The sequence below is a fragment of the Alexandromys fortis genome, unplaced genomic scaffold, assembly GCF_014885135.2.
Source record: "Alexandromys fortis isolate MF-2015 unplaced genomic scaffold, M_Fortis_MF-2015_v1.1 scaffold_112, whole genome shotgun sequence".
Classification (NCBI taxonomy): domain Eukaryota; kingdom Metazoa; phylum Chordata; class Mammalia; order Rodentia; family Cricetidae; genus Alexandromys; species Alexandromys fortis.
This window is the reverse complement of record NW_026068013.1, coordinates 1,197,758-1,225,249: the sequence shown is the minus strand read 5'-3', so window position 1 is coordinate 1,225,249 and position 27,492 is coordinate 1,197,758. Positions and strand designations below refer to the sequence as shown.

The 27,492-nt window shown below is 38.9% G+C and overlaps 1 long non-coding RNA gene across 2 annotated transcripts; it reads left to right on the top strand.

Annotated features, from left to right (window-relative positions):
* Positions 1 to 9,231: 9,231 nt before the first annotated feature.
* LOC126513695 (uncharacterized) lies at positions 9,232 to 16,425 on the top strand. Of its 2 annotated transcripts, XR_007595414.1 has the most exons (4): positions 9,232 to 12,454; positions 13,565 to 13,768; positions 14,936 to 15,034; positions 15,174 to 16,425. It is a non-coding gene; the product is annotated as an uncharacterized lncRNA (long non-coding RNA). The 2 variants fall into 2 exon arrangements; XR_007595413.1 differs by lacking the exon at positions 9,232 to 12,454 and having other exon boundaries at positions 12,950 to 13,768.
* Positions 16,426 to 27,492: the final 11,067 nt, after the last annotated feature.

The following is a 27,492-nucleotide window of genomic DNA, read 5'->3' as shown; positions in this document are numbered from 1 at the left end:
AGACCCAATTCCTAGCAAGGGGCTGTTAGCAGTTGGCAGCTGCTGAGAAAAGGTCGGTCATTTAGGGTGGGTGTATGGCCATTGATAGGTTACTCATGATCTAGTGGGCAGTCCCACACTCATGTACACCTGGGCAGAACCAACTGAACTCACTGTATACAGGACAAAAAAAGAAAGCATGAAGGTTGGAGGGGAGTTTGTTGGAGGTAGCCAGAGAGAAAAAGGAAGTTGAGAGGAAACCTGGGATGTGTATGGATATGATCAAGTATATTGTATAAATGTGTAAACTTGTCTAATGACAAATAATATATTATTAAAAACAATTGCTAATATAGTTCTTTGATGTGCATGAGTTCAGGAAATGCTACCTCCAAACATGTTCATCTTTAAGTCCTCGTAATAGTGCCTTTTGGGCATTTTCTTGATTTCTAATTGTTGTAGGAGGACCCAGCCCACTCTAGGAAGTACTATACTTAGGCAGATGAGCCTGGCCTGTGTAAGAAATGTAGCTGAGCACAAGTCAACAAGCAGTAGTAATCTGTGATTTCTGATTCAGTTCCAGCCTTGGTTAGCCTCAATGATGGAGTAACAAGCCCTTTACTCCACAGAGTTGCTTTGGGTCAGTGTTTCATGACAGCAACAGAGAAGCAGACTAGGACAAGCACTATCTTTCAGAGTTGGGTCTTCTTGTAGAATGTTTATGTGTCTTGTGACTTGAGGTCATTCCATGACTCGTTGTTTGCTATGAACTCCTAACACACCAGGTTTTCTGCAAGACTTTGCTACCAGTTTTGCTTCCAACATTTGTGCAAACTTTGTATCTTGGAGGTTGTTTCTCTGTCACCTGCATATCTTGAAAATTAATTTTCTTTGTTATTTCATCCTTAATTTTCTTCCAAATAATCTTTTGAATTAGTGGCATATTTCATAGCTAATCTGAAACCAATATCTTGATGGGAGTTATAACATCATGTATAGCATTTTTTTCCCTTATTGTACCCAGTCACAATCTCTCTCTCTCTCTCTCTCTCTCTCTCTCTCTCTCTCTCTCTCTCTCTCTTTCTCTCTCTCTCTCTCTCACACACACACAGATATGGATAGCAAAGAAGAGAGGGAGTGAGGGAAGGAGAAGGGAAGGATGGAGGGAGGGGCAGAAAAGAGAACTGAGAAGTACATACTAAAAAGGTTGCTATATGCAACCCAGGAAGTGAAACCTCCTAAAAATCCTGGCCTAGCACCATGAGTCTGGCCAATTATCCTTTAAAACCTGTGAGAGACACCAGAATTGTGGGTAAATCATTTGTCAGAGATATTTTGTCAAAATAAGCCACACAGTTCTCACTCTTGATTATAATCTGCTAATAATAATGAAATTGACAATGATCCAAGAAGTATATGTCATCCTGAAAGAGAAGTAGAAGGCTTTATTTTGAGTTGATTGGGAGTTTCCAGAATGGAAAATTTAAGCCTCCTCTTCAACTACACTCTTACATCCTTGTATTGAATTGATTTACAAATATCTGTTTTCTTACGGGAATGAAACAGCTCATCACAGGTATGGTTATTAAGCATTTGTAGCTAAGTGCCATGGTCAGAAATCCTGTGCACCCCATAAATCCTGGCCCCTGATATAACATATGGGACAGGGACTCTGTATTTCTCTTTTAACAGCATGATTGGATTTAGAAGAGGATGGCCACTGTCCAGCTCCAAAGCCAGCTTTAATTTTTAAGTAGAGATATATACATGTTCAGGCAATGAAATTTTATCCTGCAGGTGATGTATCATCATAAGTCAGATTTTTCTTTGCTTAGTGATTTTTTTCTGGATATTTATCTTTTCTACTTTAGCCATCTAGAAGTCCAAAGTCTCTCAATTTTTTGAAGATGAGTATTTTCCTGCAAAGACAATGAAAGAACCCTGCCAAAACCCTTATGAGGTTTCCTTATGACCTGTATGATTGTCATAAGCTGTCGTTTCTCTTTCTCAAGAGCTTTTTCCTTTTCAAACCGAATCTTTGTTAATTTTGATGGCATTCATAGCTTTTCTTCTCCCGTGGAAACAAGAGTGTGACCCCTTTCACAATATAGCACATCTCCTGGTTTCCATTCTAAGGTCAACACATCCTTGAAATATACTGGCTGATTTAATTCAGAAGTTTTTTCTATCATCCAATGTTTCTCTGCTGCCATCGTTCCTTTCTCATTAGCATTAAGAAAATTCATGGTCAATAAAGTATTATGCAATCTATTTCTGGTGGTATTTTCTATCCCTTTTTGTTTGTTTAACATATCCTTTATACTTTGATTTGATCTATCTATAACTGCCTGAGCTGTAAGATTGTTTAGTATGCCTGTAATATGCTTTATATTATAATAAACAAAAAACTGTTTCACTCTTTTAGAGACATATGCTGGACCATTATCTTTTTTTATTTGTGAGAGTATAACCATGATGGCCATAACTTCTAATAAAAGCATGATTAATGAATCAGCCTTTTCTGAGCTCAATGCAGTTACCCACTGAAAACCTGAATAAGTGTCAATGGTATGCAGTACATATTTCAATTTTCCAAATTCTATGAAGTGGAACACATCCATCTGCCAGATTTCATTCCTTTGAGTGCCCTTTGGGTTACTCCCTGCAGGTAGCAGTATTAGTTTATAGAAAGAGTGAGTAAGACATTTCTTTATAATCTCTTTACCTTGTTACCATGTAATAGAAAACTCTTTTTTTAAACCTTTGCTATTGACATGATGTTTTAATGAAATTCTGAGGCCTTCAGCATATTTCCAATCAATAATCAATCAATTTTTGCATTACCTTGTGCTCGAGGACTTGGCAGACCCCTATGGGATCAGGTGTGTGTTATGTATATGGGACAAAACCTATTCCTGATTATTTCTTTAACCTGTATGAATAATGAAATCAATTCGGTATCATCTTGTATGTGCCCATTACACTTTGCTTTTGTTTTTTTCTTTTAGGAATGGTTTCTTTAAATTTGGCACTGTGTTAAATCAACAGATACTTAATGAACACACACTACATGGTATGCCCACACCTGTGTGGTACACAACTGTGAATCACGGGTGAGTATTTCTTATCTGAAATCTATCTAACATCATGTTGCTGTGTTCCCTGTGGCCTTTGCTGCTGAATGTGCACCACAGACAAACTTTAGCTCTCTTCTCCCCAAACCTTCCAAGAGACCAAATACCCTTAAATGGCATTCTCTATAAAACACCTCAGAGTCTGATTGTCAGAGAGTCCCACCACCCACAACTGTGGTCTGTGAAGGCAGACTTCTGGAAAGATGGGTTTGGAGTGAGATCACTTGATATCTGAACGTAAAGTCACCCCATCACTGAAGGGGGGTTGAAACACTTTCCTAGGTGTGTGGCAGCGATCAACTAGTTAAAATTCCTGATCATGGGAAGTTAGACTTGTAAATTGTAGAAGGGAAAAAGAAGCCCTTTCTGCATACCAAGCATCTGTATAAAAGAAAAGAGGAATTACAAGGGCATTAAAATGCAACAACTCTTGCCAAGTTCCTGCAGCGTGCTGGTTCTCTGACAAAATGAGAGAAGACTCAGACGACTTCCAGCAGTTGACACCCAGCTTTTTAGCAGGAAGACGCTGTAGTTGCTAGAAGAGGCTTGTCAGAGGTCATCAAGTCAGAAGTGGAACGTAACCTTGGCCTGCATGTGGAAGAAGGCACTTCAAAGATTGATATGAACGAATATGACATATGTGAAGACATGAATTATGACCATAGGAAGTTTCAGTTCCCTAAGCTTCCATGAACCTCCAAGCCCACAGAACTAGGGTCTAGGGGAGGTCTGGTGCCCTCTCCTGCCTCTATATGCCATGCTGCATTTACATAAAATGCTGATGTGCAGAGGTGCACTTTCTCAGAGAGCTATTGCCCGCTCACCACACCCAAAGCCACTGACTATGGCATGAGGAAGGTTTATAGAGACAGCATCACTGTGCCCAACTGCAGCTAAATCAGCACATTGTACCAAGGTGTCTTTTTTCTTCTTTTTAAAAAATATTTGTTTATTTATTTATTTTTAACATGAGAATTTGATATTTATTATGATGTTTATACATACCATAATGCCAAAATGATGCTCAGTAAGTTACATAGACTTTTTTGAATACTGCAAAATGCATGAGAGCAGGAATGATACCATGAATTTATTATTGATACTTGAAAATAATCGTCTATTTTTTAAACACATTTGAATTGATGATTTCTACATGAACAGAAATGTTCTAATACAAAAACCACTTTTTCAATAATGCAATGGATGTTATCTAATAGCTTGATTTTATTATACCTATTTGATCTAGATTTATTTGATCAGATGTCATGCATAAAAATAAGCTGAGTATAAACTTCATAAAAGTAGACAAGATGTTATTTTGTGCTACAAAAATTCAATGTGTGGTGACATTTCACAGCTAAATCATCAGGAAATTTTATTCAACTATTGCATAAAATCAATAATTAATCAGTACCTTAGCCCTCATTAGCCCCAATTTCCCCCTCGTTTTTTCACACTTAAAATGTTGAAATAGGAGCGGCAGGGCTGCGTCCCCGGCACCCGGCCGCCCGCATGGCTAGCTTATGCCCGAAATAATTACACGGAAACTGTAGTCTATTAAACACTGCCTGGCCCAGCTAGTTCCAGCTTCTTATTGGCTAGCTCTTACATATTGTTCTAACCCATTTCTAATATTCTGTGTAGCCCACGAGCTGGCTTACCAGGGAGGATCTTAACCTGTGTCTGTCTGGAGCGGGAGAATCATGGCGACTCCTTCACTAAGCTTCTTTTTCCCAGCATTCTCTTCTGTCTACTCCGCCTACCTAATTTTCTGTCCTATGAGGGCCGAGGCAGTTTCTTTATTATTAACCAATTAAAGCAACAGATAAGATACAAGACCCACCTCCATCATTAAAATGGTAAAATTTTGATGATGTGCCAATTATGTGAATGTAACATAAATAAGTATACATCTATATTTAAGAAATGTTGTTTAATGTTTCAAAAATTATATGATGATCACCTATTTAAGTTGTCAAGGAAGTGATTGTTATTATCAGCACAGAGTAATATATCAACAGAGCTAAATTACTATATTTTTATTTTTTATGTGCATTGGTGTTTTTGTTTGCATTTGTGTCTGTGTGTGGGAGTCAGATCCCCTGAGACCTGAGTTACAGACAGTGGTGACCTGCTGTAACAGTCAGTTGAAACCAGGTCCCATGGAGGAGGAACCAGTGCTCTTAACCGCTGTGTTATCTCTCCAGCTCCCACCAAATTGTCTTTCTAAGGCATGCAGTAATCTTTACTACAAAAGCCATGCTACAAGGTGGGTGGAAACACTGATCTTGATGTGTAGATATTCCCAAAGGATTGTAAGAAGTATGAAAAAAACACAAAAACAAAAACAAAAAAAACAAGGAAAGTTGATGCCTCCAAGGAGCACCATTGCTCAGAACCAAAGTGGAGGAACTACGCGATAAAAATCAAAACAATGTTTCTGAGGAAGCCCAATGAGCTGTATTGACAAGATGGCCATTTCAAATAAATCATGGAGGTAATTCACAATACAAATAAGAAAGTTGGCTGTGAGATAGAGATCATGGAAAACAGCCAAACAGAAGTCCTAGAATGAAAGACCTCAACTGATAATAAGATTCAAAAACAAAACCCTGGATCTTAAATGCAGAGCAGAAGTAGAAGAGAGAAGTCTTGAACATGAAAGCAATCTGTTATAATAGTCAGCTGCATATACAAAAAAGTAACAATGAAGAAAGCTTCCAATCCTAGGCGATGCATTAAGCAAATATAGATGCTGTAGATAGTCCAGAACGGGGGAAGAACATAAACATCTTAGTTAATGAAATATCCCCAAATTTCCCATCCTATGAGGAAGATATGGACGTCTAGATCTACCAAGCTCAGGAGCTCAGGAGATTTGACATAGAATACAAATAGAGCCTGTGTAGGCCCAATGGTACTTCAAACTGTCCAAAGTCTAAGACAGAACAAGTTCTAAGCACAGGAAAAATGCTGTCATGCTTACAAAAATCCCCGCTGAAGCCAAAACATAATTTTCTGGAGAAAAAAGGATGAGATGGTCAGATCCCTGAAGAGCAAGAAGGGGAAAAATCTTGGCAACCAAGGGAATTGATTTTGGTAAAGCACTCCTTCAGAAATGAAACAGATGTACAGTGTTCTCAAGATGAGCAGATCAAGGAATTCATTCCTGTTGGACCAGACTCATGATGTTTGAGGGAGCCCTGTATTCAGAAACAAGAAGACATTACCTGGCACTAATGTACACAATGCCCCAGAAATGGAGATGTAGAAGAAAAAAGGAAGCAAACATTAACCCATAATGCCACTAAACCACCGAGATAAGCAAGAGAAGAATGAAGAGCACATAAATAGCACACACAGAAATTAACCGATTATAGGATATAAAAAATAACCTTGAATGTAAACAGAATGTCCTAATCAAAAGGTTGACTAAATAGATGACATAAACCTTTCTCTCTCCTCTCTCACCATAAGGAGAAATCAACTTAAAATGGGCCAAAGGCCTACATATAAGATAGGAAATAATGAAGTTACTGGAAGAATCATGTGCTTTAAGATCAAGGGTTTTTGATCCTACTGCACCTATTGGTTTTGTGGGAGCCTAGGCAGTTTGGATGCTCACCTTACTAGACCTGGATGGAGGTGGGTGGTCCTCGGACTTCCCACAGGGCAGGGAGCCCTGATTGCTCTTTGGGCTGACGAGGGAGGAGGACTTTATTGGGGGAGGGGGAGGGAAATGGGAGGCGGCGGCGAGGAAGAGACAGAAATCTTTAATAAATAAATAAATAAATAAATTAATTAAAAAAAGATGTACCCCACCAAAAAAAGAAAATAATTTTTAGAAAAGATTCATAAAGTATAGATGCTATGTACAAAATACATGGTACTATATCAGCCCATGAAGTTGCTGTATAATTTAAGAAGAAACCAACCAACAGTGTCAAGAGGCAACTAACAAAATGGGAAAAGATGTGTACCAACTATGACACTTGACAAGGGATTAATATTTTCATGCAGGAATTTCTTGATGATGATTTTCTGACGTAACCGCAAAAACCCGACAATGTCATTCTATGTGCTGTCGGTAGCCACTGCAAAATATTTGTCCATCTCACGTCTTCAATTTTAGTTACATAGATCATCTGAAGAAAGTATACATATTGTACTCTGAAAACTCAGTGGGATCTCTAAAATTGTCCACATCAGGAAATATTTTCTTGACAAGACATATAATTTATATGATCATATTAACTATTTCAGAAATTAATTTTAAATGATTTTTTTGTTCCCATCTGTTATACACACTATAAACTTGGCTGGCACAGAACCCATCTTTGTTGAGGTTAACAGAACTGTGTCATTTCTGCCTTTTCTGTGTTTTAACAACACAACTCATGTCCATGTGGCTTAATTTGTTCTTGTTCCAAAAGCACTCACTGGACTTTGTCTATATTGTTTCTGTGCTATTAATAAAATGTGACAGTTTTTAAGTTTATAAACCTTTGTTTGAGAATTTCAAACGTGAGTACATCATTTCCACCTTCCCTCTCCCCCGCAACTCTCCCTGTCAAGTTCATGCCTCTTTAATTATTGTTACACACACACACACACGCACCCCCACACACACTCAAATGCACCTTATTGCTTCTATTTAGCAATGCTTGTGTGTGTATTTGTTAAGGATGACTACTTATGATGTTGATATTTATATAAAGGAAGGCATTTTCTAACTAGAGAGTTCTAACACCAATCGCCACAATTATATTTAAGTTAGAAGTAAACACTTTTCTAAAATGTGATCTGTCAGATCCCCACATCCCCCTCAACCAGCTTAATGTGATTAAATGAGAACCTTGGCTTAACTTAATCTCACAAGCGTCAGAGACTTGACATTTGACCATGAAACAATGTTATCAGTTCTAGGTCATGTTTTGTGTTTGTTTTTTAAATTCCCATTTCCTCTGTTAGTAATCTGGAAAACCTAGTTTCTTGATGCAATAAATGGTTCTGTATTGATCATGCAGTCATAGCATTCTGATGACTGCCTTACACTTTAGCTAATATGGTAACATTTACCCTGACCTTACAGAGCCTTACAGAATGTTAAGAACTGAGTTTTATCACTTTTCCTTCTGCCAGTGTGCTGCCTCACAGAGCTCGGATCTGAGAGTTCATAACGATTTCAGCATCCTGACCTTTTGCTGTACAGTCTGTGTGAATAAGAAGTTCTCAACAGTGGCACCTTCCCCCTAGTCCTATGAATGAGTGAGTGAATGAATGAATGAATGAATGAATAAATAAATAAATAAATAAACAAACACTGCCTTATGGAATGCTTTACTTCAGTCCTACCTCAGGCTCTCCCCTTCTCCCTGCTCACTGCCTATCATGATTCCCAGAGCCTGTATCCTAGCATCAGCATCCTCGCCTATCTTATCCCTAGAGATTCCCTTCTCTGCACAAATGTCATCACAGCATCTTCACACATGTTATTTAGGCCACTCCTTTATCAACTGCATAGAAATGCCTTGTTTAAATACTATCTTTACACTGTGTGGTGAGTGAGTGAGTGTGTGTGTGTGTGTGTGTGTGTGTGTGTGTGTGTGTGTGATGGCCTGTACATCAAAGTAAGAAGACAAATCTTTGAAGTCACAGAGATTGAACTCATGTAGTCAATCTTGGTAAGAAGCGCCTTTACCTACCGAGTCATCTTGCAGCCCAAGATACATCTCCTTTCATATTGGATAAAATTTTCCAGTCTATATCTTAGAGCACTTAATCTGCCCCAAGTCATCCTGTTTCGTCATTTTTTTACGGATCTACTTGACTTCTTGGTTCTCAACCAGTCCATTTGTCCTTTCAATTTTGAACTTTGTTCTCTTTCCATAGCTTAGTCCTTCTAGGACATTCCATTTTAATCACTCCCCAGGCTACTCATCAACAACTGCACTTAGCACTTGTTCGAGCAGAGCTAAATTTATACAGATATTTGTGTCTCTCAAAAATTAACAAGGAAGATTATACTTTAAATTCACTTTAGGGAACTCAGAATTTGAAATGTCCCCAACAGAAACTACCCTCTGAAAAATCAGAGATGCGGTTGAAAAACTGACATCTTTAAAGGGCTTTTCTCAATGAATTTGAAGCTTCTGTCTGAGTTTCCACCTGTGAATAAGAATTGCATTGTAATAAAAATTAGCCTTAAAGAACACTTTATCTTAAACATTCACTTCAAGAAATTAATTTTATTGTTGCCATTTTATTACATATTGTTTAGGTGTTACCAGGAGCTGAGATGTGACTATTAGTGTTCCCTGAAATTCAAGCATTGAAACCTCTGTAATAGTAAGTGGTGGGGCATCGGATGTGATTATACAACGACTGTAGAGTCCCCAGTGATGGGGAAAGGAACCTTCTCAAGAAAGCGATGGAGAGTATCTTGCTTCTTCTGCACAATGAGAAGATGCTGAGAGTATGACCCAAAGACATCAGATCCATCGGTGTGGAACTCATTCAGAGCAGTTAGTGGGATAGGATGGTTTGAGTAATGTGCTCTGAAATATAGACTGAGAAATTCTGCTTCAGTTTAATATGAAGGGAGGCATTGTTTGGGCCAGTGGTGGGATGGATCAGTGGGTAAGGGCACTTGATGCCTTGCCTGATGTTGAGTTTGATCCCCAGGACCAATGTGACACAAGATCTTGAGTTTCCAACCTCCAGATCAGTAAGAACCATATTTATTTTGATCTGGCTCAGGTTTTGCAATCTTTTGAAAGAGAAAATCTCAAATTTTTATCTTGTCTTCTGGTTGGTTTATTCATTTTGTACCTCTGCTAACAATTTTGCTATGTGTTCTGTGAACTACACCAGAGACCCAGACATCCTTAAAGGCATCACTTTTACCTAACTCAACCTTACTCTTTTCTACTACACTGTGCATCTCTTGGGGTTAAGGTTAAAATGCAAGCTCATCATTGCATACTACTGAGCACAGCACTAAGCACATGGATGCTAACCAATATTTAAATTAATTAAAATCCCCAGTTTTGATGGTTGTCTTTGATTGTCAACTTAATGCAACTTACAGTCATCTGGGAAGCAAACCTCGATGAAAGGTGGCCTACATTTGTTTGGCCTGTGAATCAGTTCTGTAGGGAAATTCTCTTATGAAGTTAGTTGATCTGGGAATACTCAACTCATTGTGGGCAGTGCCATTCTCTAGGCAAGAACTTCTGAACTATATGAGTAGAGAAACCAACCTGAGTCAAACAAGCAAGGGGATAAGCATGAATGCACCTATTCCTCTCTGCTCTTGACTGCGGATGTCATGTGACCAGGTAGCTCCTAATCTGGTATTTCCACAATGATGAACTATAACTCGAAATTGTAAGGCAAATAAACCTTTCCCCCAACACGTTGTTTTTTACCAGGATACTTTATCACAGCAACATAAACAAAATCAGAACACAGAGTTGGCAGCAAGTGACTTTTCCTACTGTGCCATCTCATCAGCTTACGTGTTTCCTATAAAATAGTAAAATATGTGCATAAACATTTGACAGATTTCAGTAGTTAGGTCATGGTTTCTGGGAGGTACCAGGGAAATTTAGTCATTCTGTACTCTTTCCATAGTTTGAGCATGTTGTCAAAGTATGGTCTTGAATGAAGCCGTGTAAGGAGAATTTTGAGAACTTGTGAGAAAACTCCGAAGAAATGAGACAAAAGTCTTATAACCTCCGTTTCTCCATAACATGGGTGGTTCTTGGAATGTGCTTTTGTGCCTCTCCCAGGTGCAACAGTAGGAGAGGGTTTACTTCAGATTAGCCATTATCTTACCCACTAGTGTTTAGATGGTGTTCCCAAGCATGGTTGGTTGCCTTTGTTACCTGTTGCCACATACATCTTAAACTCATGTGACCTTATCCTTGTGACTGTATAGAACTTGAACTTTGCTCACATGTCCTTGCCTAGCTCTCCTAATGCCCTCAGAATAGAAATGGCCTGATGCCCTAAATAAAGTTGGCTCTTGCACAAGCCTTTAGTCCACCTCATTTCATGCCCTACTCTCCCAGGTTTAAACATGTTACCTGAGTTTTCCTGTGCTTGAAGTTCCAGGCTTCAGGATAAAGGGTAGGCCCAGGGGGTTGTAAGTTTCACAAACAAAACTTGCAACATTGGATATTGACTGTATTCTAATAATGTGCTTGATGTAGCTACTCTCTCCAGAAGCTGGTTACCCCAGATTCCTTTGTGGTTTCTCTCACTTCCACTGTATTTTCTAAAAAGAATTGGAAACACTAATATCACTGCTGGGTTTATAACACAGTGGTAGAATACTAGCATGTGAGATTGTAGGTTCACTTTGTATAACTACCAATAACTAACTAACCAACCAATTAACCAATTAAATTCAAACCTCCCTCCCCAAGGTGTTTGACTATTTGATATTTTAGTACAAAAAATGCTGGGAAAATAAACTACTAATGCCTTTGGAAGCAGTGATTTGTGTTTATTTGCCTGTTTTTTATATCCTTTCATTTAAATTAGCCATGATTCCAAGGAACATTTACCATGTACATGAATGTTTAAAAATGAAGACTTAAAACCAGAGTAGGATGCAGGATTTTAAAGCAATGCTTGGAATTGCTCATGGGACCTAACATTTATGACTACACGTGAGTTTGTAAGTACACAAGGAAGTGGGGTGAAGACAGAGGGAGTAGTATATTTCAGAGGAAACTTTGCATTGCCCAAACCACCACGTGGATGTTTAGAAACACAGGCAGCATAATTTTGGTTTATTTGTTTGCTTCGAAAGGCTTGTTCTTACTCTCAACTCTTCCGGCTTCAGCCTTGGGAACACAGTATGGTACTAGTTTTGAATAAAGAAGGTTATAAGAGTAATTTTGAGCCTACTTGAAATTAGTACATTGAGGATCACGAGAATATTACAAATGTAGTCTTTTATGTTTCTACTAAGTGTAAATTTTGGCAGTGGACATGATCCAAGCAGTTTTGAGCTCACCAAGGTTATGTGGACTCGAAGATCACTGGCATGGAGGTGGGAGAGTTTCCTGAGGGTACAGAGTGTTGAATGATACAGAATACTTGAAGAATCTTCTCTTAGCAGTCCAAAAGCTGGAGTTTGAGTCAGCACGGAGCATCATCCTGATAATGTTAGAGTGTGTGTAACAGTTTTCCACGTAAAGCTGATGCCAAGATAATCTACCGCTGCACATCTGAGACACATCAGAAAAGCCCGGGCTTCCACACAATATGGGAACTGTTCCTCAAGTGCTGTGTGCTTCATGGCTGTTTTGTTCTCTTTTACAAACAAGGTCAGTGTGAGTGTAATTAGATGAGCTCATCCAGTATCCTTATCTTGTGGCAGCACAAACCACAGATCTAAGAAGAACAGCTACTCTTATTTACTAAACATCAAACCCCTTTGTGTAAACGTATTTATGTCTCTCAAATAATAGGCATGACTTAAGAAATTTAACTCTTATGAAATACACAGTAAATGTCAGATAACATAAACATTCCAGTTTAGTATGGCATAATTTCCAAAATTCCCTATATTTCTTATTTTATAATTCATTACAACTTCACATAAATAATGAAGAGCCGATTTTTCCCAAAATACAAATATATGATTACTTATTTAGTACAAATAATAACCACATTAACCATTATGTGGTGAGTTAAATAATTTAAGATATGAGAACACTAATAAGAATATACTTGTAATTAGAATTGAAGGCTGAATACTTTTAAAAGGAAAATTTGGAAGCTTTCCTATGCCACTTTTATCTTTTTTTGAAAATGTGGCTTAAGTGTAGAGTTGAAGAAATATTGATTTTAGTAAATGAGTCAATATGGCATGGGTAAATATTATTGAACATATTACCAACACATATGTTGCAGAAAGTTATTCTCAGTAGTAGGAGCAAAGACTTAGTGTGTTAATACTTAACAAAGCTTGTATATATAATAAAAATCTGCTTTGATCCAGAGTTTTCAGAATGTCTTGGTGTCCATCTGGAGCTTGAGATGTCTCCTAGTCTAACCTTGAGTTAACTGTCTCTGTGCATAGGCAGGAGCCTTGTTTGGGTCATGAGCATGAATCAATAGCTTTAGGACACGCCAGCACATTTGGCCTTGCCATAACGGCTAACCTAAGATCTTGATTATTGCATTCTTTGTTGAACGTGCTAATTTTGTTTGGAGATAACATAACTGTCTTAGTCTTTAGAAACACAAATGAATAACGAATTACAGCAAAACAAACATCTGAATCATCTTTTATATTTTAATGACCTTAAGGGTGGATTAAGTAGAGATAACATAAACAAATTACACTGAAATTAGGAGAAAATTTATGGCGCAGATTTAACCACATTCTGTTACACTCTGTTCCTGGGGAGTTTTATTGTTCTGTTTTCCAGGAGGAAGCTAGGAATTGCATCACGGATACCGAGACTTGAGAGGCTGAGGAATCTCAAATCTCAGTTATGATCCAGCTACAGAGCACTGATCAGATACTCAAAAAAGGACTCCAAGCAAGAACTATGTATTATGTTAGTGGGACTTAACATGAACCATACATACAAAAATTAAAACGTCTCTCAAAGAGCCAAAGCCATCCCTGTGTGAGTATAAAATAAAGGAATTAACTTGAAAAGACTGAGGAAACTAGCAGTTCTCCCAGACTGTGATACAGTTCAGCTCCTTCTGTTGGAGTCAGTTCTGAGTGTCAGGACAGAACTGGAAAACCAGGATGACTTTGTGGGGAGGCAGGTAGGAATACAGGAGGTCCGAACAGCTACCAGGAAGCAGACAGACTGAGTTCACCACTGTCCCTGCCCTCAGAACAGTCCCTTCTGAGATCTAGGCAGTTGGAAGGTTCATTTCAGAAAACCTATGCTTCATACCTTACATTAAGCGGGATGACATACATCATGCGCCACCCCCAAAGGGCCTAGTTATTTGTACACACACATATATCATCACACTATATATTGACTTGTTTGAACAGGCAAATTAGATTTGTTATGGAAAAATGTCCACCACAGTTTAATACACTTTGAAAGGAACTAAAAGATAAATCAAAGAGGAAACTAGACCAGGGCTTAATTATTGCATTTAAATAAGTGTTCTTAATTTTTAAATTTTTTAATAGAAATGTTTAAGTGAGTTATTCTTTTTTAAATTGATTTTATTTAGCTCTACATTTTTCTCGTCTCCCCTCCCTGAATCTCCCCTCCCCCCTTCAACCCTCTTTCATGGTCTCCATGTTCCCCAATTTACTCAAAAGATCTTGTATTTTTCTACTTCCCATGTATATTAGATTCATGTATGTCTCTCTTAGGGTCCTCATTGTTGTCTAGGTTCTCAGGGATTGTGAATTGTAGTCTGGTTTTATTTGCTTTGTGAAAATTTCAGGCAAATAGATGGATCTAGAAAACATCATATTGAGTGATGTAACCCAGACTCAGAAAGACAAATATCATATGTACTCACTCATTAGTAGCTCTTAGACAATAAGTGAGTTATTCTTAAAAAGCCAATAACAATAACAAAAACAACAAAATACCAAAAAGTCACTTCAGACTTGTGGATTACAGCCCTGCTTCCCTATGCCTGGTTTACGTGGGACTGGGCATGAGAGCAAGGGTTGCACATCTGAAAGAAGCTCTCCACCGACCGACCCACATCCCCAGATCCACAAAACTATGTCCTTTTCCTTCAGTACTTGTCTCTCTTATACTGTGCATTTTAAATAACAAAAGTTGGATCTTTTTCCTTTTCAAACTCAGGCATTATGAAGTTGAAAGCCCATTTAAGTGCAACATGACTAATAGAAGCTAACAGCTGCAATCCAGAGACCCTAAACTGCTAACTGAAGCTGCACGCAGGTACATTGGATGGGGTTTCAAGTCATTGTCTGGGCTGGTAGCTTTGTAAATAACCATGCTGGAATATTTATCCCACTTCTAGAAATCCATTTTACTGGAGGGGTTCCAAACTACATTTTGATTTTCATGTTCTATTAAGGTATCGGAAAGAAGCATTATGGATACATTATGAGAAAAATAATACAGGATGCCCAAGCACCCACCGTGAGAAATAGGAGAGATATAGTACATTGTGGAGAGAAGGGAAAGAAAAGCAGAGTGGTCCCTGCACTGTGGAGAGAAGTGGAACTGGAGATGCAATGCAATGCAATGTGAGAAACAAGCCCATATGATGAGTGTGCTGTCACCTGAAGACATGCTGACTTCTGGGGGCATGCTGCTGCCCAGGGCCATATTCATCTGAGTGGTCTTTGCTGCCACCTGAACCCATGTTGATGTTTGAGGACCATGTTTCTCCTGGCGTCCATGCTGACCTGAGTGGCCTGTACCCTTCTCTGACACCCAATCCTCTGCTGCTACCTAGGGTCATGTCTGAGTTCGTGGCCCTTCTATGACTGGGATCTGTGCTGAGGACCTTCACTGTAACCATGTTGCCAATGAGGGCTATTTGGATGTCTGTGGTCTGGGCTACCGTCTGAGGCCAGGAGGATGCCCAAGAGAGAGTTGGCCCTGCCCCTTGATGGCAGCCACAGATAAGAGAGCTGGAACTTCCTTTTACCTGGACAGTATAGGAACGTTGTTCAGGAATGTGTGAGAGGGGGTGAAATGCCCCTCGGCTTGCTGACTTCAGCACTTAGAAGAGAGGGATGGTACATCACCTGGGCAGCCAACACAATAGATCTTGGCCTGTGGGAAAGCTGGCCCTAGCCCTTGCCTGCTTGCTGAGATGTGGATGATGGAGAGATGGCCCTTCCCTTCACCTGAGCAGTGTGGGAGAGCAGTTGTACCTAACTAATTCAGGTACCATCCAGGCTCAGATAGAGGGCTTTGAGTTGGTTGACCCCAACATCTACTCTATCCAAGAACTACTGGAGCATGTGAAGGGACCAGGCCTGCAGAAGCAAAGCTGTAGGGTCTCCAGGACACAGGACAACAGGACTCTGAGAGGAGTGCTGGGGAGGGTTCAGTACTGATAGCACAGCAGAAAGACAGAGGCCTCGAACCAGTTCAGTGACTCATTGAAATGAACACCCACAAGTAAAGCTATGTGATGACACACTGCAGCTTCCACTGCAAGAGCTTTTGAGTTGTTGTTTTGTTTCGTTTTTAGTCTGTTTGCTTTCCTTTGGGGGGAGATTGCAAGGACTGAGAACAGATATGGAGGGATGGGGAGATGAATGGGATTGGGTTACATTTTGAGAAATTCACAAAATAATTAATAAAAAGTTTTTTTAAAAATATAATATGTAGCATATGTAATTATAAGGACTATATACTTATTATATATGTTTAACAAGCAAAGAAAACATAGATCTGTCAGTTTTGTCACTTCTAAACATTCTTTTTAGTATTGAAAAGTAGACTTCTGTTAGCATCTACTTAAGTCTGTAAGCACAGGGACATTTGGGCAACATTAAAACATCAACAAGAAAATCACTGTGTAATCTCCCTTCAATTTACTCCCCTTAAAAATACAACACTACGAGGAAAAACCTGCTCTCTGACTTGAACCCTGATGGCTGGAATTAGGTAGAGCATTGAACAACATTGTACTGCTCTACAATAGAACTGAGTTTGTCCCCAATTGCCACACATTGGATTATGAGTTTCTGGGTCATCTGGCCTCTTAGAACACAGGGAAGGGCCCTATGCTGACACACACTGCATGCCAGACTTGTATCTCAGCAGGAGCTTATAGAGTTGTGTATGTATTTGCTCATTTAAAATGTGTTATCATGTAAAAACTTAAATTCATTCTAAGAATCAAGTTTAAAAGGAATTCAAGAGACACTCTAACACTGCAGGGGTAAAGATATCACTTTCGTTATCATCATAATGTGAATCCAAAGTACCTTGTATCCATTCATTATAGAAGAACAGTTTTCTTCATTTTTAAAAATTCAATTAACTCATGTATATGGGATTTTGGCCTGCATGTACACCTGTAAGTCAGAGGAGGATTAGGATACCCTTGAACTAGAGCTACAAATTATTGTGAACTGCCCATGTGGGTGCTGAGAGAAGAAACAGGCTTCTCTGCAAGAGCAGCCACTGTTCTTGACCACCGAAGCAACTCTGCAGGCCTCAAAGAAGTGTTTAAATAGATGTTTCTCAAAGTACTATCAAGTTAATTGCTTATCTTGCAAAATGACCTGTATGTGTGTGTGAAGAGAGGAAAGAAGTAGAGGACAATCTATTTTTTTAGATAGACTAACAAGAAGATAGAAAGAGCCATGTATATACAGGCATATGCATATACATGTGTGCCCACATATGTATATGCTATAGAAGCAGTTCATACACACCCTGTAACATGCATATTAATACAGCTTTATGAGAAAAAACCTCAAATACAATAAAAAACAAATAGTTCATAAAGATGAAAAATTCACAGTCTAGATTATGTATATTATTGTGTTTTCTTTGAATTTTTTGACTGTGAAGGAGCTAAGAAACCAACATATATATACCTTAAAAGTATCTTGACTTCAGAATTTGAATCTAAGGATATGTTACTTTGGAAAAGAGGTTCTTCTTTTGTTTCCACAGAGGATGAGAACTTGTGGATTCCTTCCAGACTAATATGGTTTGATGCACCAAGATCCGCTGAAAGGATGCTGTGACACCCCCAAGTTACTTTTCCCAACTGCTGACTGAGATTAACCTAGCACACAGGATACACCATGAAAGACCTGATTAACAGTACCCCCAATCAATAGGAAGTAGTTAAGAGAACTATGCCCATATTCTCAAACATTGTTTATAAATGTTTGTTTATACTTAAAGGAGGATATGCTATAGGTATGGATACTTTGCATTAGTATGTATATTGGTTTATTGATACAAATTTAGATCAATTTTCCTATATTGTGTATATGTATTTCTGTTCTTGATTGAGGTATTATGTTTGTACAGTTCATGTATAATTTAAAAATAAATTAATAAATAATGTATAATTTAAAAATAAAGGTTAATAGATAGTCATCTCTAATAGTTAAGTTTGTAGTCATGTTACTTAGGTTTTCTTTATATACAGAGATGTATTTAAGTTGGATAGGTATTCTTCAAATCTTTCTGAGACCTTCAGAATATGGCATTTAAATGTTTTAATAATTTAGAACTTTTCATGAAAATGAGACACATCTGCTCCTGGCAGCACCAATATACTTCAAGAGGAAGATCGGCATCAAAGAGGCTCCTTACGGATTTTGCTAGCAATTTGGGCAAGAAATGCTTTGCCTGGACTGTTTGATTAACCAGATATGCAGGACCCATAGAGAAATGACTGTTGAACTTGCCTAAAGATAAGATGACCCTTCGGGGTTCCTGCTTCATGAAAGAATAAAAAGAGTCTGCTAAAGAGAAGAAAGTGACTGACAAACTACCAATATAGGTGGAGCTGTCTTTGAAACTTCCTGCTTTATAGAAAAGTCTGCCAGATACTATGGCCCTATCGGCTGAAGATGGATGCCCCAACATTGCAAAAGAACTGTGGGTGACTGTCCAGGCAGTGAGATAGCTCTGTCAATTCCAGTTTTGGAAGTTGCTTACAATGTACTTCCTGTTTACTTAGGTAATATCATATCCTTCTGGAGTTTTTGATGGAGTTAAAGAATTATAGTTATCATTATAGTTTTCCTTAATTATGATAAAAGATAAAGTATATAAATAGAGTAACTGTAATTTTTGCTTGATACCTATTTTGTTATATGTAATTTACTATGTTAATGTTAAAACCTTCCTTTTTATTTAAACAGAAATGTGGAGGTGATGTGGGATTCCCCTCTGTATACTGTGAATACCATTGGTTAATAAAGAAACTCTTGGGCCTACGAGGGGAATTAAGGTAGGTGGGGAAAACTAAGCTGAATGCTTGGAGAAAGGAGGTGGAGTCAGAAAGAAGCCATGGAGCCTCTGTGAAAGACAGACAGACTGAAACTTTGCTAGTAGGCCATGACCTCATGGTGATGCACAGATTAATGAAGATGGATTAAAATAAGATGTACGAGTTAGCCACTAAGAAGCTAGAGCTAATGGGTCAAGCAATGATTTAATTAACGCAGTTTCTGTGTGGTTATTTTTGGGAGTCTGGGTGGCAGGGAGCAAAACAAGTGGCCTCCTCCTTGCAACTGTAGCTCTATTTTCATTCAGATTTCCAGGAGACAGTCTGTCACTGTGGAGAAACTGAGGCATTCTTTCAGAGTTCCAGGAGACAGTCTGCCACTGTGGAGAAGCTGAGGCTTTTCTTCAGAGTTCCAGGAGACAGCCCGTCACTGTGGAGAAGCCGAGACATCAGGAACTGTGAAGATAATGATATAATCACATTACCTCCTTAGAAAAGAAGAGCAGTGCAAAAAAGTGGCAGTGCAGAGCTCAGTGTCCCCAAACTCAAAGGACCTGGGTTTCTCTGCATCAGCACAGTCAGGACAAACCTACATCAGTTAACATGATCTAGACACTCCCACTGAGACTCTCTTCCCAGGTTGATTAAAAAAAATGTTTTGCTTATGTATGTGTCTCTATGTATGAGTATAGCCACCAATGTTTAGGTGTCCCAGAGACTAGAGGAGGGTGTTTTTTCTTAGACCTTGGGTTACATGGGCCTGGGATCTACTCAGGCCTTCTAGAACAGAATGTACTTTAAACTACTGAGGCATCTCTCCAGACCCAAGTGATTCTAAATTGTGCCAAGTTGACAATTAAAGCTACTAATAAAACCAGGTGGTGGTGAACACTTTTAATCCCAGCACTCAAGGAGACAGAGGCAAGTGGATCTCTGTGACTTTGAGGCCAGCCTGGTCTAGGAAAGTCAGAGACACACAGAAAAACCCTGTCACGAAAAACCAAACAAAAACCTACTAATAGATTCTATTTTATCATTTACTATGTTCTTATTTGCAACTGTACAGACACCACTAAAAGGTCTCAGGCTGTCCCAGCCCTCAGCAGTTTGAGTCTTTGTGGCTTCAACCACTAGCACATGAATGAATATAAATTTCCAGGTGTTTCTGTCTTCCAGACTTTGAGCTTTTGAGTGGGGTAGAAATTGTCTGACCAGGGCATTACTTCTATTAATCACATAAATTGGTTTTCTTCATTTTTCTATTTCTAATATAGCAATGTATTTGTTCTTCTTGGGAGATGGGTTTTGAGAGATTACTAACATGAAGTAGTCTCCTTGGCATTTCCTGTTTAATATTTCTGGATTATTTCAAGTAGTACTCCACATTGTAACCTTTTATCTCCATGGCTAGAACATGACAAACCAAGAAAACCACAGGTACAATGTGACTCTTTTCAGAAGATGTCAGTTGTAGGCGGAGGTTTGTCCTTTGATCACTGGTTGCCCAGACCTGAAATAATCACACAGAAACTGTATTACACAACACTGCTTGGCCTATTAGCTCATGCTTCATATTGACTAGCTCTTATATATTAAATTAACCAATTTCTATTAATCTCTGTATCGCCACATTGTTGTGGCTTACCATGAAGGTTCCATCTGGCATCCAGCATCTGTCTTCTGCTGCGGTTACATGGCCTCTCCCTGACTCTGCCTAGTCTATCTCAGCCATCAGTTTAGTTTTCTCACCTAGCTCTCCTATGCCCTGCTACAGGCCAAAGCAGCTTTTTTTATTAACCAATGATAAGAAAGCATATCACAGCATACCTAGGGGAGTCCCACATCAGTCAATAAATGTGCTTCCAGTCTTCTACAGCTCATGCCACCCCAGGTGATTAGCTGTATCATCAGAGTAGGCTCTTTCAATCATGGCTACTGAGAGAATTTCTTCAGTTTGCTCTTTTAACTTGGAGCTTAGTAAATAACCACAGTGATATACAGTCATGAGTATCACATTTAGTGCAATAGTTACATAATTAGAAATTTTATTCCAGAAAGACACAGTGCTGAAGGAAATGCAACAATTCCTTAACAGTGAGTCTGACCTTACCTTCCTTAAACTGCACACCATAGCTCCAACTAAAACTAGGCTGATCTGAAACTGTGTTCTGTTTCTCAGGATGAAAACACAAATGGTTTTGAAAGAGTATCTGTTTTGGTAATTTAACTAGTACACTGAGACATTCTGAAAAAGGTATTAAATGCACTAAAAGCAATACAAAAAGCAATATAAAGTGAACAAAAGAGATAATACTATCACATAAAAAAGAATGATATCATTCCAATGAAAGACTGGTTTGTTACCCTGATAACAATCATGCCACTGCTGTGCCAATGGGCACATTTTGCCTTAATGTTCTGTTCACAGTTTGTTAATTACTGAGAATGCAAAGATTAGAATCTGGAAAGCTGTATGACCACGAGCTTTGTGCTTCTGTCTTAATATGTTGAAGAACTGACCATGATAAGACACAGGCTAAGGAAACCTCTGGAGTGTGAGCTCAGAAGCTCTTTCTCTACCCCAAACAACTGACTTAAAGCCTGTCCCATCTAGTTCAAATCAACTGGATCTTAAATAAAGCACTTGTCTGTAATTTTCCATACTTTTCTTTTATATTGTTGAGCTTAAGTGCAACACAGACACAATAGGAGCTGAAGAAAGTGTTAGAAAATCAGCAGAAAGGTCGTGGAAGAAAGGTAACAGCTGATCAATAATTAAATATGAATCCACACAAAGGGAACCTAGGAAAACATCAAGCAGGCTGTGGAATAACCCCTTTGTACACTATGACGATGTGTCACTGTGATTGGTTTAATAAACAGGCTGACTGGCCAATAGTTGAACGGAATAGAGTTAGGTGGGAAAGCCAAACTGAGAATGCTGGGAAGAAGGGTAGGGTCTGGAGTTGCTAGTCAGATGCTGAGGGAGTAAGAAGTGAATGTGCCATGTTAATAAAGGTACTACCTTGTGGCAGAGCATAAATAAGGAACATTTATGTTATAAGAGCATAACATGGGTTAGCTGTAAATGAGAGTTAGTAATAAGCCTGAGTTATTTGCCAAGCATTTATAATTAATATAAGCCTTAGTGTGTTTATTGGAGAGTTGCTGTGGGACAGGAAACGTCTGCCTACAAGAAGCATCAGTGAAAAGAGAAAATTCTACACTTTCCATTTAGACGTGAAACAACATAAAAGCAGAGAAGCTTTTGCAAGCAGTGGGAGGCTGGGTGGGTCATCCCCAAAGATGACATTATAAGCCAGGTAGTAAAAGATCAATGAAGGAAAGACAGATGATCATAGACAGAAGGTTATGCAATTGAAGGATATCAGGCTATGATGGCAAGAGTTCAAGTAAACACTGCCACTGTGGAATAAAAAGTGAGCACTGTCTGATTTATAGAGTAAGGGGTAAAACCAAACAGCCATGTTACCTGAGAGGAGGCTGGTTTGAAGTATTTTGAAGTAGTATCTAATGCAAATTTACTTGGAGATAGTTTTAAATGAGAGAATTCTCATTTAGTGGGTAGCATGTTTACTTTGAAAACTTGGGATAGCTGCATATTCTTTGGGGTTTGGCCATGGGAGGTTGTCGATGCTCCAGTGAATGGCCCTCACCCATGCACATATGAACAGCACTAATTAAATTAGCAAATAATTTTATTTTAAAAAACCATAAAGTTGAGAGGGAATGTATTACGGTGGATCTAGGAAAAGTTGGGGGAGAAATGGGAGTGAATATGGTCATATTTCTTTGTATCCATATATTCTTTGAAATCCTCAAGGAATAAATTGAAGATTGAAAAAGCGGAACAAACCTCAATCAAATGTAGTTCATATGTCAATATGGATGGCAGTCACAGTGTCTCTCTCCCCTTCCTCTATGTCTCTCTCATTTCCTTCTTTCTCTCTCTCTGTCTTTCTCTGTCTGTCTCTGTCTCCCGCATACACACACACACACACACACACACACACACACACAGAGAGAAACACATGAGATACAAAATTATTGTAATAATGAATTAGACTTCCCAAGAAAAGCAGAGGAGCTCTCAGACCTTCTACAGATGGCCTAAGAGTACCAAAAGAAGAAACTTACTTGGGGTTTTATGATGGCTACAGGTAGACTAGCCTGAGAGTTTCTCCCTGTGGTTATAAATCCCCCTTCTAAGGTATTGAAGCAGAGAGCATATTCCTTGTAGTGGGTCACACTCTGGGTGACTCCGAGGTGAAAGGCCAACACGAGGAACTGGAAGGCTTCACTTATTTTGAAGTTTTCCTCTTTCGTGTGCCGAGGGCTGCATTCTCATGGGTCTTCATGTAGTCTCTCTCCCTGTATTGTCTGTGTCCCTGAATCTTCATCAGGTAGATACTAGTTGTGTCATGTCATGCATAAGTCTTCAGTTGATCTCATTTACCTCTTTACAGACTTTCTCTGAAAATTTAGTTGCATTCTGGGTACTAGTAACAAGATTTCATCGTATGAATGTTGGGTTACAAAACCTGACTCTTTACAAATGTGTTACGCTATCTTAAAGATAAAGATAATGTTAATGAAAGATGGTTGAAATAGACTCAAACATCACCCAAGTTTAAATATCAGAATCCAGGCTTGAAAGATGGCTGTGGAGAGAAGTGTTGACTGAGTTTGAAGATCTGACTGCGTAAAAGTTGGACCTTTTAGTGTGAGCATCTGTAATCCCTGAGCTATTCTGAGGGGAAGGGAGAGGGAGCCTTGGGACTCCTTGAAAGATCACAAGCCAGGCCATCACAACAGGAAAAAGGATATCCTGTCTCAAAAAAGGTGGAAGTCCAGAACTGACAGCAGACATTGTCCTGTCACCTGAACACGCACACAGATTCACATAAATGCATGTCCATGAGCATGTGCTTGAACACATACATCACACACATCAACAGATAAACACATAGGATACCAAAACACTTCTAAGTTGCCAACTGAATGAAGCCAAAAACTCAAACATTTTGGGCATAAGTACATTAGCAGATGGCTAATATACTTTTTTTATTTTTTTTGCTAATATACTTTTGAAAGTCTATAAGGCAATGTTAATTTTTCCAACTTTATAAACAAGCCAGAAGTAATGAGGGTCATCACTCCTTTTCTAATTAGCTCTAACAGATTCTAGTTAAACTTTTCAGTTCATAACTAAGGAAGGATGTCCCATAGGTCCTATTTAATATTCACACTGTAGATGCTAACATTTTAGTTTTAATTTACTTCATTTAGAATTAAAAGGTCTACACTTACAATGGATTGTTGTAATGCAGTGGACTTCCTATGAGAAATTTTGGTACGGCAACTATTCCAACAACTCAGGTTGGAGTATCCCCTATATTGTGTTTTATTACTCCCTAAGAGGACAGTGTACTGTGTCTGCATTTAATGAGATCTCCAGACAGGATGGCGATGTAAACTGTGTTGTGGATAAAGACCATGGGGTTTTATCAGTTTATGCATTTCATCGAGTATTAAAGTTCATTTGGGGTTTATTTTGAAGAGGCTCAAGAACTGATAAGTATCTGGCCATTTTCTTGGAGTACATCATTTTAGAAACACTGGGTTTTTAACTGCTTCCAAATGTAGACCTTTTTTTAGGGCTGTGGCTCTTGTTTGAGTTTGTGTTGTTGACTAGTTTTATTGTATCACGTGTTTTCTTTCCTGAAGGTGTAAGTCATAAACAATGCCACAACAGTCTGGAATTATGATTAATAGGGTGATATTTATTTAAAGGGGAAAAAACTTACAGATAACCGTCCCAGAAAACAGCCCTCTGCGCAATCAGGAAGGAGTCTAGTCACCAGAACCAGAGCAGGAAGTAAAGAGAGCGAGAAGGGAAGTAGCCACTTTTTTAAAGGGAGAGAGACCACTCCCCAATGGGTTGGTATCTCAGCAGCTATTGGCTGGAGGAGCTGAAGGACCTCCCGCAACACCTTGCTTTCCTTTTTCTCTTTCTTTCTATTCTCCCCTCCCTTTTCTCCTCCCTCCATATCTTACTTTTTCCAAATGTTTGCTGGATTACTTTGGTGCCCCAAAGCTGTTTCCACCTTGCTCTTATGATTCTCTTATTCAAAGGATCATCAAATGGGAAGCATCCAGAGCCCTAGCCTTTCTCATGGTAGTGAATGTGCGAACCCTTGGCTATTGCAGGTGTTCTCCAGGTATTTACCACACATTCTAGAGGGTCTGGACTGGCTTCTGTGGCCGAGTCATAGACTCAGGATCACTAGTGCCATTTTATAAGATCATAATGAGTCATCTACATTTAGGAGTGTGATTTCTGCATGTCACATAGTAACTGCTCTTCCACATCAGTGACTGCCCAATGGGGCATTGTATCTCACAGGGCATCAGTGTTTCTCCTGAGTGCTTCCAAGAGTGGAGTTAACACTGATGGACACACTCAATTAGCAGCCCCCAAATAAGAGCATTCCTAGATCTTAGCACCAGGCATGGCTTATGTTGGACTCAAGATACATAACTTAATCCTTAACACAAATAGGTCTGGAATAAAACATAAAACTCAGGGTCAATTTAGTGAGGCCTGTAATACTATACTATACTATACTATACTATACTATACTATACTATACTATACTCTAAATCACAGTTTTAATTTTTGACTTAGGCCTTTTAATTTACACAAAGTCTCAGTAGAACTAAAAAAAAATGCATCACTGGACAATATGAATCAAAGCTAAAGCAGGCCAGCAGAAAGCAAATTCTGCTAACAGAGCAAAGCTAAAAACAGAAACATCCTGAAGACAGAACTGTGGGATAGACATTCTATTCACTGTCCTAGTGGCTGGACCCTTCCTTCCTTGCCCTGGTAATAGCTCCAAGTCAACTTTGTGGCCTCTGGGATATACACTCTGGTCTCTTTAGTGTGACTCTAAGCATTTTAGACCATAATTAGTATGTGAAATTATCTGACTTGGCATGAAAACCATATTTTTGATGTGGTCCATCACTGGATAGGCTGAGTCCATCCCATCTTCCTTTCTAGCTATAACAGTACCCATCAGGCATCTGATGGAGGTGGGTCTTGTATCTTATCCTTTGCTTTCATTGGTTAATTAATAAAGAAAACTGCTTGGCCTGATAGGACAGAAAATTAGGTAAGCGGAGTAGACAGAACAGAATGCTGGGAGAAAGAAGCCAAGTCAGGCAGCCATGATTCTCCCACTCCAGACAGATGCAGGTTAAGAACTTTCCTGGTAAGCCAGCTTGTGGTGCTATACAGAATATTAGAAATGGGTTAGATCAATATGTAAGAGCTAGCCAATAAGATGCTGGAACTAATGGGCAAAGCAATGTTTAAAAGAATACAATTTCTGTGTAATTGTTTCTGGTATAAAGCTAGCCGTGCAGGCGGCCGGGTGCCAGGAACGTAGCCTGCCGCTCCTCACAACAGGCATCCTTTCCCCAAGGTGCTCTACACACAATAGAAATGTAGGGCATTGTGTCACACATAAACTCAGAGAGCCATAAGAAAGTTACATACATGAGGAAGGCTGTAAAGAATTTGAAAATTGAAAGTGAAATAGGACTGTGTTTCTACATGGCAAAGGACACCATCAACAAGACCAAACAGCAGCCTATAGCGTGGGAAAAGATTGCCACCAACTCGACATCCAATAGAGGACTAATAACCAAAATACATAAAGAACTCAGGAAGTTAGACATTAAGAACCACATAATCCAATGTAAAAATGGGGTACAGATTTAAACAGAGAATTCTCAGCAGAGGAATTGCAAACAAGTGGAAGACACTTAAAGAAATGTTCAACACCTTAGCCATCAGGGAAATGCAAATCAAAATAGCTCTGAGATTCTATCTTACCCTGGTCAGAAGCAACAGCATGGAAAGGATCTGGAGCAAGGGGAGCATACCTCCACTTCTGTAGGGAGTGAGTGCAAACGTATTCAGCCACCATGAAAATTGATATGGTAGTTTTTTAGAAAAGTGGGAATAGATCCACCTCAAGACCCAGCATATCACTCTTGGGCATCTACCCAAAATACACTCCATCCTACATCAAGGACATTTGCTCAACTTTGTTCATAGTGGCTTTATTAATAATAACAGAAGCCAAAAACATTCTAGATGCCCATCAACCAAAGAATAGATAAAGAAAATGTGGCCCATTTACACAATGGAGTATCACTCAGCTGTTAAAAAACTTTCAGGCAAATGAATGCAGCTACCAAAAAAATTATCCTGAGTGAGGTAACTCAGACAAATAGAAAGACAAATACTACATCTATTCACTTATAAGAGGACATTATCTGTTAAGAAAGTGGTAATCAAGTTATAATCCACAGATACAAAGATATTAGGGGCTATGCATGGATCTCCCTGGAAAGAGGAAAT